General features: G+C 41.0%; 1 protein-coding gene across 3 annotated transcripts in view; it reads right to left on the minus strand.

Annotated features, from left to right (window-relative positions):
- The window catches only part of DOCK10 (dedicator of cytokinesis 10), a 211,883-nt gene that overhangs the window by 165,582 nt on the left and 33,653 nt on the right, over nt 1–12,648 (minus strand). The window lies entirely within an intron of this gene.

Genomic DNA, 12,648 nt, shown 5'->3' on the forward strand with positions numbered 1-12,648 from the left:
ATCAGCGCCAAATAGCTTGGATGCAGAGATGGGAAAGATTGAATCCACTGAGAGCGAACACACTCAGGAATATTAGAGCATTTTGACCAGAGAGCATGTCTCAGTTTATTTGGAGAGCATGTTTCCTGTTCATTACAATGATTCCCTTTGATTCTAGTTTCAGAGATCTGAATAAATATATCTTTCCCACTGAGACAATGAAATAAATCACTTTTTCAAACTAAACAACTGAAAATCTGACATCACAGTGACATTTTTTCCAAGGCAAATGAGTGTCATGTAAAGAGTGAAAATGATTTTTGTTAAATGTAAATATTTCATGAGGGGAAAATTCTGCTACACACCTCACTAAGTGATTGAGGTTTTACTTTTCATAGCTCAGAAGTTCCAGAAATAAAACTGGCGTATCCCAAACGTGGAGTCCACTGAATCAAAAACAATTTATCAAAAGTATGCACGCATTAACCAAACGCTTGTGAGCGACACCACTGTTCCTCTGCGACTGCCTTTCAATAGTGTGGTTGTTCTGTTCCCACACACACGCCGTTATGCAGCCGAATACATAGGCGGCTTGCGGGGCTGAAAATGCCTATGACTGAGGTCACTCAGCTGACAGAGGTCACTCCAGCTGACCTCTTAGAAAAGCAGCTGTAAAGCATTTTCACATCCTATCAATAAGAATTCATGTCTTTGGGAAGGACTTTGGCAGTTACGAGTCTAGTATTCCCCGGACTCCTGAGAGACTAGTCACTTAGGAGGCAACCAGAGAGATGCTTAGAAGTCACGTGACCTGCTTGGATTGGCTTCAAGATCTAATGGTCTACTGTAACAGAATAGGGCGGGAGGGGATGCTTGCACTAAAAATATCTCACGGAAAAAGGATTCTGCTTACAAATGAGGAAAGTATGAAATCCCCAATAGGATTTTCAAGTCAGGATCTTTCTGTCAAGCCAATCCTCCCAGGGTAAATCTGAGAGCCAAAATAAAAATGTTTTCTTTGGTTTCGTGGCTTCTCAGTGGGGAGGGTGCTGCAGGAAGTTTGGAGGTTTGTTTTGCTCTAAGTCTCGGTCACTCTGGCCCCACTAAACTTGGTTTCACATAATCCTCAATTAGGCATTAATTGCTCAGCAATCTGTCACAATACAACACCGTTTTAATTAGTATGTCTGCCAAAGAAGTAAAACATTTTTTCTTTTTCTTTTAAGAAGTACTGGCTGCCAATAGTTTCTCATCTCCCTCTGTTTTGGGCAAACATATTTTAGTGCTTCTGGAAAAAGAAGAAAAAAATGCTAATGGTGCTGGCACATCCTCTCACTCCCTACAGACCTTTGTCAGAGTGCCCGGGTGCTAATCCAAACCATTTTTACTCTGAACAACTAGAGCATTTACTGAAGAGAGGTTACAATTTCGCCTGTCTGGCCTGTGTGTATTGAATATCTATATAAATGGTGTCCACCAGAGACAAAGCACAGAGTTGACTTCCAAGACTATAAATGTGCCTTTTCAAATATGATTGCTCCTCTGGACTCCCTGTATGTCAGTGCCCACCCTCACCCACTCACTCCCATGCCCATGACAGTTTAGCCCTCTCCATTCCTTCCCTTGGGTTCTTGTCCTTTGCTCATGACTAACTCCAATGCAGCAAGGCACTGACTAGAGGTGCTTAAACAATCCACCAGCTCCAGTTGGCAAGAGGATCGAATGGGAAGACAGATCCCTCAGTCGTGCACCATAGCTTGGCACAGAAGATGCACTTCACATCCCAAACTCGTTTCCAGCCTCCTCTCTCTAAATCTGGCTAACCTCTGGGTGGCTTTTGGAGTCAGATGTTTTGGCAGATGCCAAAGTCTTTGGGGAAACAAATGAGATGCTTTCTAGCTATTAGAGTCCTGTTTCCATCGATCCCCTCTTTGCCTCTAAGGAATTCATCCCTGTTATTGATGGACTGCTGGGGGACTCTCAATAGTCTTTCTCTTTCTCTTTCAACTTCTATCATCAAGGGAAGGGAACCTCCAAGAATTAGTTTCTTGGGAATTCAATACACACACAGTTGCCCAGTGGACAAGAGACCGAAAGGATAATAACCAGCAAAGTTGCAAGAAAGGGAATGGGTTCTGAGCTGCAAGTTTTCCATAATAAATTAAGTGATGGTGGGTGGGGTTTGATGGGGGAGGAGATAGAAATCAACCCATACACAACGCCATTTTTCCCCTCATATTTAGCATATAGGTAGATACACAGAAAATATTTTTTAAAAAGGAATCAATTCTTTATAGATGCTTGGTATTTTCATCTGCAGTATTAATAACATGAATCATTGATCTGGCCTTTAAGCATCAAATGTGCATGTCCTTACCAATCAATAACTTTTGGAGACTCTCCTTTGTCTTTATTGGCCTCCTTCCCCTAACTGGGTCTTATTTCACAATTCACTAAGATATTTAGTAAATATAAAAATGCTAGAAGTAAGATTTTTAACTTATTGTTATAGATGAGGAAATATTGTCACTATCATTTGTAAGACTAAATTTCTCAAGGAAGTGGTGGGAACTAGTTCATTCTGGGTTATTAAATGATATATATATTACATATATAATATGTGTATATATATAATATATATATATTTGTATACATTTGTGTGTATATGCACATATATACCCATATATATGATATTATTTCATCCACTAATCACTTATGTTCATCCACTAATCACTTATGAAATCTTAACTTTATGTACAGTGAAAACCTTTATTGCTCCAAATCATATATGGATGGCCATGTTATATAGACATGAAGTAGCCTAGTGTAGATAGAAATGCAAGAAAGAGTGAAGAGAGATATTAGTGATAAGGAATACCTGGGAAAAAGTTAAACATAAGAATAAAAAGTAAAGACCTTTGAAGAGCAAGTGGGGGGGGGGGAGGGGAGAAAAATACAACAGATGTAAAATTATAAAAATTGCCTTCATTCCAGTCTCAAGGGACTGCTCACTGAATGCTCACCTCTTTTCAATAAGTCCTGGCAAATAAATTTAGTTTTTAGAGCCATTTTCAAAACATTTTGAACTAAGAATTATTTGATTCTAGTTGTTGCTATTTCTGCCATTGGAATAATACATCCAAAGATCTTTCAACAATGGGCAAGGGAAATGCATATTTAATTTAAATAAATAATGCCTATTGTAAGCATTGGGCTTTCCCAGCTTTGTTAAATTATGTAAGAGCTATATGTCTAAATGTATTTTGAGATGTAGACCGTGTTGATTTGGACTATGTTTGGACAGGATGGAGGTGGAGTCCATGTTTTTCTCTAACTCAAAAGACCTGTACATATGCCCTGAGGCCTCGTTTCCTCAAGCATCGTGCCAGACCTACATTGAAGGAGTGAGGGCTTCTGCCATCTTCTTATGGCAAGTACACTGGAAGCTAAACATGAGCTCAGATGAAACTATTTTAATTGAGAAATGAAGTGTAGCATGATCAGCCTTTCCTGCTTCTTGCATATCCCTGGTACTGTCTAGCTTCATCTCATCGTTCAATATGCAAGAGTTGCTGGATACTATTGCACGAGGCTAATAAGATGGTGATGAGAACTTATTTGTGAAGAGAAAAGTATGGTTGAGATATTGAATGTAGAAGACCTTGCCTGGGAAAACCATGCCCCAACAATAAAGTCTCAAGTATATTGTCACCTCCCCAGAGAAAGGTTCTCAACCCCCCGCCCCAGGTTAAATGAGCCCCACCTTTCTCCCTGCTTCCAAAACACAAAGTTTCAGGAGCCTGTGGGTACTGGCTCCTCACTGCACCTGCATGTTCCAGAAGGACATGGTTTCCACCACACTAGGAGTCCAGATGCTCTGATTTTTAGTTCAAGAGGGTGGATGGAGTTTACTTGTTTCCTCCCCTCCTTCCCAAAGTCCAAGCAAAATGACAGCAATGCAGTGTAAGAGCTAAGATATTGCTTACAAGAGTGGTGGGGGGGGGGGGGAGGTTTTTTAGCCAATGAGACTTTTTGGAAAGTATTTTTGAAAAATGAAAAGTGAATGTGATCACAGTGATCCATAACCCCAAATAAAGGATTGACAACAATGTACACAGCAGAGGATGGCTCAGAAAAAGTGGCTGCAGTTTTCAACAGAGCCCTGAAGGGGCTCCAAGCTTGAGGAATGCAGGCACTGGATGTGAGAGAGTAATTCATCTGCCCTGCCCACCATTCCCAGGACACACAAAACAGCACTAGAGCACCTGACAACCACTCTCTAAAGATGGGCAAATGCTTCCAGGATACCTGGCATAGGTACTGGCACCTCAGAGAAATGCCCTCATTATTTTGGCACTGGCAGGGAGAGGCAGGGTATGTCTCTAGTCTGGCTGCCTAGCTCACCCTCTCTGAAATAATGACTGCATTGGGGCACCTGTCAACCTAATAAATCATCCGTCAGTTGTCAGTCTGGTAGAGTAAAGGATAGGGGCTCAAGTCTAAGTAGATCCTTGTCCCTAATGGCAGCCTGAGGAAGAGGAATGGGGATTCTGGGCAGAAAGGCTCACAGGGAGCTCTGGACTCAGACTCATGCTGCTCTCACAGCTCTGCCACTTAGAAGCTATGTGATTGTGAGCAAGTTGCTTAACCTCTCTGAGCCTTGGTAGTATCTGCTGTAAAATGGAGATAATCCTGGACCTTGTCAAGATACTAGTAGGAGGAGAATGACTTAGAAGATAAATATAGAATCTGGCCCATAATAACCATTAAGGGAGAAAATATGATGCTGCCTCTGCTAATGGTAAAAATGGAGGATTGGTCTCCTCCCTCTCAGCCTCCAGGCTCAGTTTCAACATGACACTGCCTAGGGGAAGCCTCCCCTAAGAGGTGTCGCCTCACAGCCCTGAATCTGCCCTTATCACTACTTCCTGTGGTTTCCTTTCTAAAACATAAGCTGAAATTAACTTCTGATGAATTTCATTTTTAAGTGATGTCTTCCCCTCTCTAGGGAGCTTAGATTGTCTTTACTGGGTTCACTATATGTCCAGTGCCCACAATATAGTAGGTGCTCAATGAACAGTAATGATAATGACACCAATTAGTAAAGCAAGCCCTTCCCTAGCACTTACTTTGTGCCAGGCACAGTTCTAATTAATACCTACAAGTATTGATTCATTTCACCCCACTCTTTGAGACGGTTCTCTGATCTTCCCCATTTTACAGTTGAGAAAACTGAGGTACAGAGAAGTTAAGTGACTTGCTCAAAGACTTCAGCCAGCTACGTGGCAGGGCCAGAATTTGAATTTAGCCAGTTTGGCTTCAGAGTCTGAGCTTATAACCAATTCTGAATGTCAAGTCTGTACCAAGTAAGCCTTATATATTCCAAAGTAGATTTATACCAGAAAATGTTGGCATATTGCAGGGTGTAGTGAAGCAACTCCAGAAAATATTCTTTGAGAGCTGATATGCCTCTCATAGGAAAATCTGTGATGTGTTCTTGGATGACAGTTTCAGAAGGCAGCTAGCACTCTTAGTTGACTGTTTCAGGTGATAATTTAAATTGCATTTTGATGGGGATTTCAAATATTTTAAATTGTAATGAATTTGGTGATGAGAACTTTAAAAAAATGTGTTGTGTTTACTGTGTGAGGTGTTCACCTATCCAAATTGGCTGTAAAGCATAGAGGTGGAATATAGAAATGTATTTGGCTCCCCCTGTAACTCTGATGCAACATCTGTTCTTACATGACACGACATGTTGGTTAACACTGAAATCTCCCCAGAAAAGAGGCTACTTTGGGTCCAACAAGAATGAGGCCATCATCCTGGAACACCTTTTCAGCTGGACATGGATGCTACACAGGGAGCCAGCCACCTGCCTTTCTGGGCTAGTGTGAGAACCTGGGGTGACCAGCAAGCTGGTGGATACAACTGCCCAACATTCTTTGCTTCACTTTCCTTCTCCACCAGTATATTCTGTATAGTCATGTGACAGGGAGAACCTGGACACCAAGGCAGAAGGTAGAAACCTCCATCCAGTTATTTAAGCTGGAGGACCTTCATGTGGGACCTCAATGATTGTGGAACAAAACATTCAATCAATAGGTAATAAAAATCAACTCCTTCTCCTCCTCTTCCTTTTATACTTTCTCCTCTCCTCCCCCCCCCCCCCCCCCCCCGCCCACCCATCATCATCATCATTGTCATCATCAAGGTCTAAATCAGCCATGGGCAAACTACAGCCCACAGGCCGAATCCGGCCCGTTTGAAATGAATAAAACTAAAAAAAAAAAAAAGACCGTACCCTTTTTTGTAATGATGTTTACTTTGAATTTATATTAGTTCACACAAACACTCCATCCATGCTTTTGTTCCGGCCCTCCAGTCCAGTTTAAGAACCCATTGTGGCCCTTGAGTCAAAAAATTTGCCGACCCCTGGTCTAAATCCTGTTGAACTTGTTTGTAAATTTTCTAGTGGCCCAGCAATTATTCCCAAGTGAAAGTGACCTCAAAGAAAGAGACACCCCCCAATAGATTAAAGACAACTTATGATTTAGCCCCAAGTTGAGTAAAAACCAGGCCATGGATTTGGTCATTTTCCAGGGCAGGGATTAGTGGGAATCTTTTCCTTGTCTAATTTGAGATGGGTAAATCCCCTCAGGCATAAACCCAATTAAATGGCTAGGAGGGAGTTAATCAGTGCTTTCTTAGCTAAACCCAGTGCAATAATCCTCCCTGAGGCCCAGCTGTCCTTCATCAGTTTGCATCTCTGCCTCTCCTGGTGCACCTTCCAGTCAAGAACTTAGGACTTCAGTCTATTTTGATCATAACCAATGGCCTCTTTTCCCCCCACATCTGTGATTTGTCGGATTCTCTTCTTTTAGTCTCTCTCTTCATTTTCACTTAATTATAGTGGCCTCCTGGTTACAGGCTTCCTTCCCACTGGCTGACATTTATTGAGTTGTACAATTAATCACTTTGGAGACCAACACACCATTCTTGCATTTTAAAAATTCCAGGCGCTGTTGTCAAGCCCTTCTTTTTCTTCATTTTCCTACCTTCAGCATTGGGCCGTTCAAAAGCAGATCACTCTCTGTTGGTACATTTAGATGCATCAGAAAATTCTCCTTCATTTCTCCTAAGGCAGCTTCCTCAGCAGCAGCTCCCTGCAGAGTGCACAGGTAACTAAAATGTTCCATTTATACCATACCTTCTATGTTTGATTGCACTCTTCTCAGGTCAGAATAAATCTTTCTTACTCTTAATTGCAGCAGTTAGGCAAAGCCTCAGGAAGAAAGCTGCCAAGATTGAATCCCTATTGAGACACTTAACTACCTTTGTGGCTTTAAGCAAAATTTTAAGCCACAGTTTCCTTATCTGTTAAGTGAATGAGTACCCATGAGGATCTATTTTCCATGTAGGTGCTTGGCACAGTACCATGCACATGGTAAGTCATCCACACATGTTTGTTAGCGTTACTAGAAAAGAGTAGATCACAGGACTTTCAGACATTGTTTGCCTTTTCCACCCTCTACAAGTGTTTCAGTTGTTTATTTTGTTTTGTTTGCTATCTCCTGACTCTTTATTTAGGAACACACAATGTGCCCAGGGCGATGGAGGAATGGGGGTGCTGGGCATGCCTCTTCTGTGCTTTGAGATCAACCCCCATGGAAATGTGAGACAAGGTTCAAAACTGCTTCCCAGTCCATTTCCATGAGTAAACAAATTCAAAATAATATCTCATTTCCACGGAGATCACTCATTTTTCAACCTCAATTATTTTTCTGACAGCCAAGTCCTGGAGGCAACAGAAACAATTGCTTCTGAGCCAGAAGGGGACAGCACCTGATTCATTAAACTATGAAGCATACTTTCAGCATTTACAGCCATCTTAGGCAGGAGTCTAAAGGACTTGCTGAACTAACTTTGCAATGGCCTTTGACCAGAAGAAATATATTCTCACCTGCTCTGGTACAGTTAACATAGGGAGCAGGCGATTAGAATAATGTCCCTGCTGAAGATAGGAGTAATGGCAGTTGTCTAACTTCTTTAAAAGATTGTGGTGGGCCCAGCCATTAGGCCAGCTCACCAAGACTTAGCTTCTAACTGGAGTTGGGGGCTGTTTTCTATTCAAGAGCAGGAAGACAAGCAGGGGGAAGACTCAGATTTCATAACAGAGAAGAACTGAATTTTCATATAGAAGTAGCCCCCTTCCTCTGCTTCATCCATTTTGACCCCACCCAACAAGGACACAAGGACACGAGAGCACAGCCTGGCACTGAGGGACAGATTAAAAATGCCCAGCTTAAGTTCTTCTTCCCACCGGTCAACCTAGATTACACATTCCTTTTTGGAGCAGGAACCAGGAAGCAACCCAGCTCAAGTGGCCCAGTTCCCAGATGGCAAAACTGAGTCAAATGAAGACTGTCCCCAGGGCTACTGGATTATGTGGGGCATGGATCCCAGCCACCATGCTGGTGTTGCTTCTACTTTAAAAAGCCCTTAAACTTGGCTGTATTCAAAATTTCCCAGTTTGACTGTATGTACCTTTAGGTCTTTAGAAATACATGTGTGATCACAATATAATATGATTCTATTACACTCCTCAAAGAAAATGCAAACTATCCTAATGCAATCTTAATAAAAGCCCAATCCCCAGCCAACAGAAGGATGAAGAGAAGAACTTTCCTATGATCAGACTGGTTTTTAAAGCACAGTCTATCACTACACATCCATGAATAAAGATTCTGACAATTCAGGTTACTTTTAATTCATTTGCTATAGAGCATTTATTTTTAGAAGAATAGTCTATCAATTTGTATTTAGACTACTTTTGTAGGAGCTAATGCTAACACAAGCTTGAGAACCAAGTTTGACTAAAGGCAGCGTATGTGTTGGTTAAGGGAGACCCTGCCGAACTTCAGCCTTTGGAAAGTGAGGTATATCTACTAACTAGCTTGATAATCTTCAGCAAGTCACTCAACTTTTCTCTGCTTTCACACCCACCATAGAGAACTGTTGTGAGAATTAAAGTAGTAAGATATGTAAGAGTACACCTGTGATTGCGAACAACTATTGTGGAGCACTGCTCCAAGGTGAGATCACACCTGGTATTGATGGTTTCAGATTTCTTCTATTTCCATTGAAAGGCTGACCGACATCCTCTGACAAGCTCTTGGCAAGATGCTGTGAGATTATGGGGCAATGCTGGCGTGCTACTGTAGCCAGGAAGTGAACATTAGGGCTTTGGTAATGGAAGCATGGTCCACTGTGTAAATCTCAGTAAAATCATTGCTTTCAGGATATGGAAAGTGACCATTGTTGCATTTTAACTATTTTATGTTTTGTTTTGTTTTCGAGATATTGTATTAGCTTGAAGGTGCATTGCTCACATTCTTGGCCATAGACTTGCCTTAGCATGAAAAAGACACTATCGATTTTCAAAATTTAATTTCTATAAAATCCAAGTCTGTTTGCATTAGGTGAACTTATACCTGCCATGATGGTTCTCAGGCATGTTAGACAGTTATATATTCGATACCATTTGCTTCACTGGAATCAATGATGAGATAGTTTGAATCCACTGGTAAACTCACCAAAATAAAGTGGTAGGCCATTAATTTGCCTAACCATTTCTCCTTCAATAAAATTCTTGCTCAGATTTTTTTTATACCAAACTGCTCATGTTTTCCATACATAAAAATAAATTTAAGAATCCTACCCATTCAAGTGAGCACCCCAACTCTCTCCTCTCCATTACACCCATGTGTGGTCAGAGCTCACTCTATATCTGATGTTTCCCATCAGGCCCAGTGGGGTAGGTATGGTGGCTACCAGGGTGGGGCTGGGGGATAAGCTATCTGGTGTGACACAAAATACCAGAACTAAATCAGCAGCACTGAATCCTAACTTCCCTCTAGGCATGAAGGGGACTAGGAAACACGGATTCAGGCACAGTGGTTGACATGTTGGCACATGGGGTGGGACTGTGTCCAAGGCCTGGTTTGGCCATTAATGACTATGTGACAATGGATAAGGAAACTTAATTTCTCTCAGCATCATTTGTAAACTGAAGAAAGTAAGTGCAGTAACAGGATGACCATATAACTGACTATTAATAATTATGCTAAGACAACAAGGATAAATCAGGACTACACACAGAAAAATCCCTGCTTGATCACCTTGGTAATAATTTCTAAGTTGTTTGGTTGCTGTGAAAAATCAAATAAAGATCATCCCGTGAAATTATTTAGCCAAGTGGAATAACAGTGCCAATAATTTAGCAATGTGAGCCGTGAGTTTGACGATTCTGCCCAACTGAAAGTGTCTAAGCATGTTCAATTTAAGGTAGGTTAGACTGAGCTATGATGTTCAGTGGAACAGGTATATTAAATGCATTTTCCATGCCCAATATTTTCAATTTATGATGGGCTTATGGGAACATAACCCCATTATAAGTGGAGGAGCCTCTGCCTTCTGGTTATTACGATCATTAATGGAGTTGTGCTTTCCATGTGAAAGAACAAAGGTGAGTGCTTTAACAGGGGAAGAAATAACCTGCTTCTCCCTCCCTCTCTCTTCTTTTTGCTTTTTGTTTGTGGTGAAAGCACGTCCATGGAATCTACTCTTTTAATAGAGATCGACATGAACAACACAGTATTGTTATCTATAGGCACAATGTTGTGCAGTGGCCTCTAGAACTTGTTCATTTTGCATCACTGAGACTTTATACCCACTGACTAGTCACTCCCCACTTCCCCTCCCCCAGCCTACGTTTTTAAAATACAAATTTTATTTTTTAGAGCAACCCAGCTCACTTTTAACTGTATTGTTTTGAGCACTTCCTATGCAGAGTGCACGGAGAGTAATGGCGCCACACTTGTTAGAAGCCCATAATAATTGTAACACATCCATAGTGTCTCGAGGGTATCTGTGCCAAAAGTAGGACAGAAGGAAGGGATTGAGAACAGTGAGGAGCCATGGTGGTGTCTGTTCCCTTCCTTCAGAGAAAGGCTGGCCCAGTGTTCTAGCCATTACTCAAAAGCTAGAAATTGTGTTCATTTGGCATTGAAGGAGTTAATCTGCTAAAATGGTTCAGTGCAGCTTTGTGTCCATGGGCAGCCAAGGATTATTGGGGCAGGGATATCTTATCAGTATTTTCAAGTTATTCGCTTCAAAGTTGTTCGTTCTTCTAGTGATAGTACTAGTCTTGGTCATCTTTCAGAATATATGTATCTACCAGCAAGTATATAGGAACCGATAATAGGTGCTGGGACTTTGGTAAGCCAAGTGAGGCTTACCAGAGCTACCTGACAGCATACAACAGGGTTTCTACAATAGAGTGGTGTGTTTTTTTCAATTATAGCTTACATTCAATATTGTTCTGCATTAGTTTAAGATGTAACAGTGATTAGACAATAATGTACATTAAACTAAAAACTTTTTGCACAGCAAGAGAAACCATCAACAAAACAAAAAGAATCTACTGAATAGAAGATATTTGTCAATGATACATCCAATAAGGGGTTAATGCCTAAAATTTTAAAGAACTCTGATAATTCAACACCAGAATAACAAACAACCCAATTAAAAATTAGGCAGAAGACCTGAGCAGACACTTCTCCAAAGAAGACATATACATAGCCAATAGACATATGAAAAGATGCTCAACATCACTAATCATCAGAGAAATGCAAATCAAAACCACAATGAGATACCACCTCACATCTGTCAGAAAGGCAATTATCTACAATAGAGTTTTATTCAAACTACTATGGAAGGACAGAGAAGGGCAGTTATTTGGCAGGTAGTTAGATATGGTTTCTTAGAATCTAGGACAGTTGAGTTGCATCATGAAGGATGAATAAATGACACGTGGAGAGTAAAATGAGGAAAGTGTTTCAAACCTGAAAGGCTATGTTCTTCATGAAGGCAGAAACTTCCAAAGGCCACAGAGCTAGCATTAATATATGGTAGAGCCTCGCAAACTCATCTTTCAGACTCAAGAACCTGTGCTCAAAGCATAAATAAAGCCATAGACTGGCTTAACAGTTTAGAGCGGCGGTTCTCAACCTGTGGGTCGTGACCCTTTTGGGGGTTGAACAACCCTTTCGCATAAGACCATCGGAAAACACATATATAATTACATATTGTTTTTGTGATTAATCACTATGCTTTAATTATGTTCAATTTGTAACAATGAAATTGGGGGTCACCACAACATGAGGAACTGTATTAAAGGGTCGTGGCATTAGGAAGGTTGAGAACCACTGGTTTATAGAGCACTTGATTTCCTATGAATAAACAAGAATGTCAAGAGTGTGCTGATGCAGTTTCAAAGCAGCCCCTTCCGGCAGTTTCCTGCCTCCAGAATCAATTGCTTCCATTTGAAGAGCCCTTAGGGTCTGTCCATCAGCAATTCAGTCCACGCGTAGCCCAGCTTCCCAACTCAGGGATGGGGTAGTTCTACATCTGACCCCAAAGGAGCAGTCCTGGCCTAGCTTTATTTCTCTAATCATATGTATGATCATCTTTATTCCTGCTGGGCAATAATACAATAGGGAGTGAACATTAAATTAAATCTATAAAGTGCTTGCAATCAATCAAGCCCTTCATGAAACTAATTTTAGAAAAGAGGTCATTAGATATATTAGAGTCAATTTAGAAATG

Source organism: Myotis daubentonii, chromosome 7 (genome assembly GCF_963259705.1).
Source record: "Myotis daubentonii chromosome 7, mMyoDau2.1, whole genome shotgun sequence".
Classification (NCBI taxonomy): domain Eukaryota; kingdom Metazoa; phylum Chordata; class Mammalia; order Chiroptera; family Vespertilionidae; genus Myotis; species Myotis daubentonii.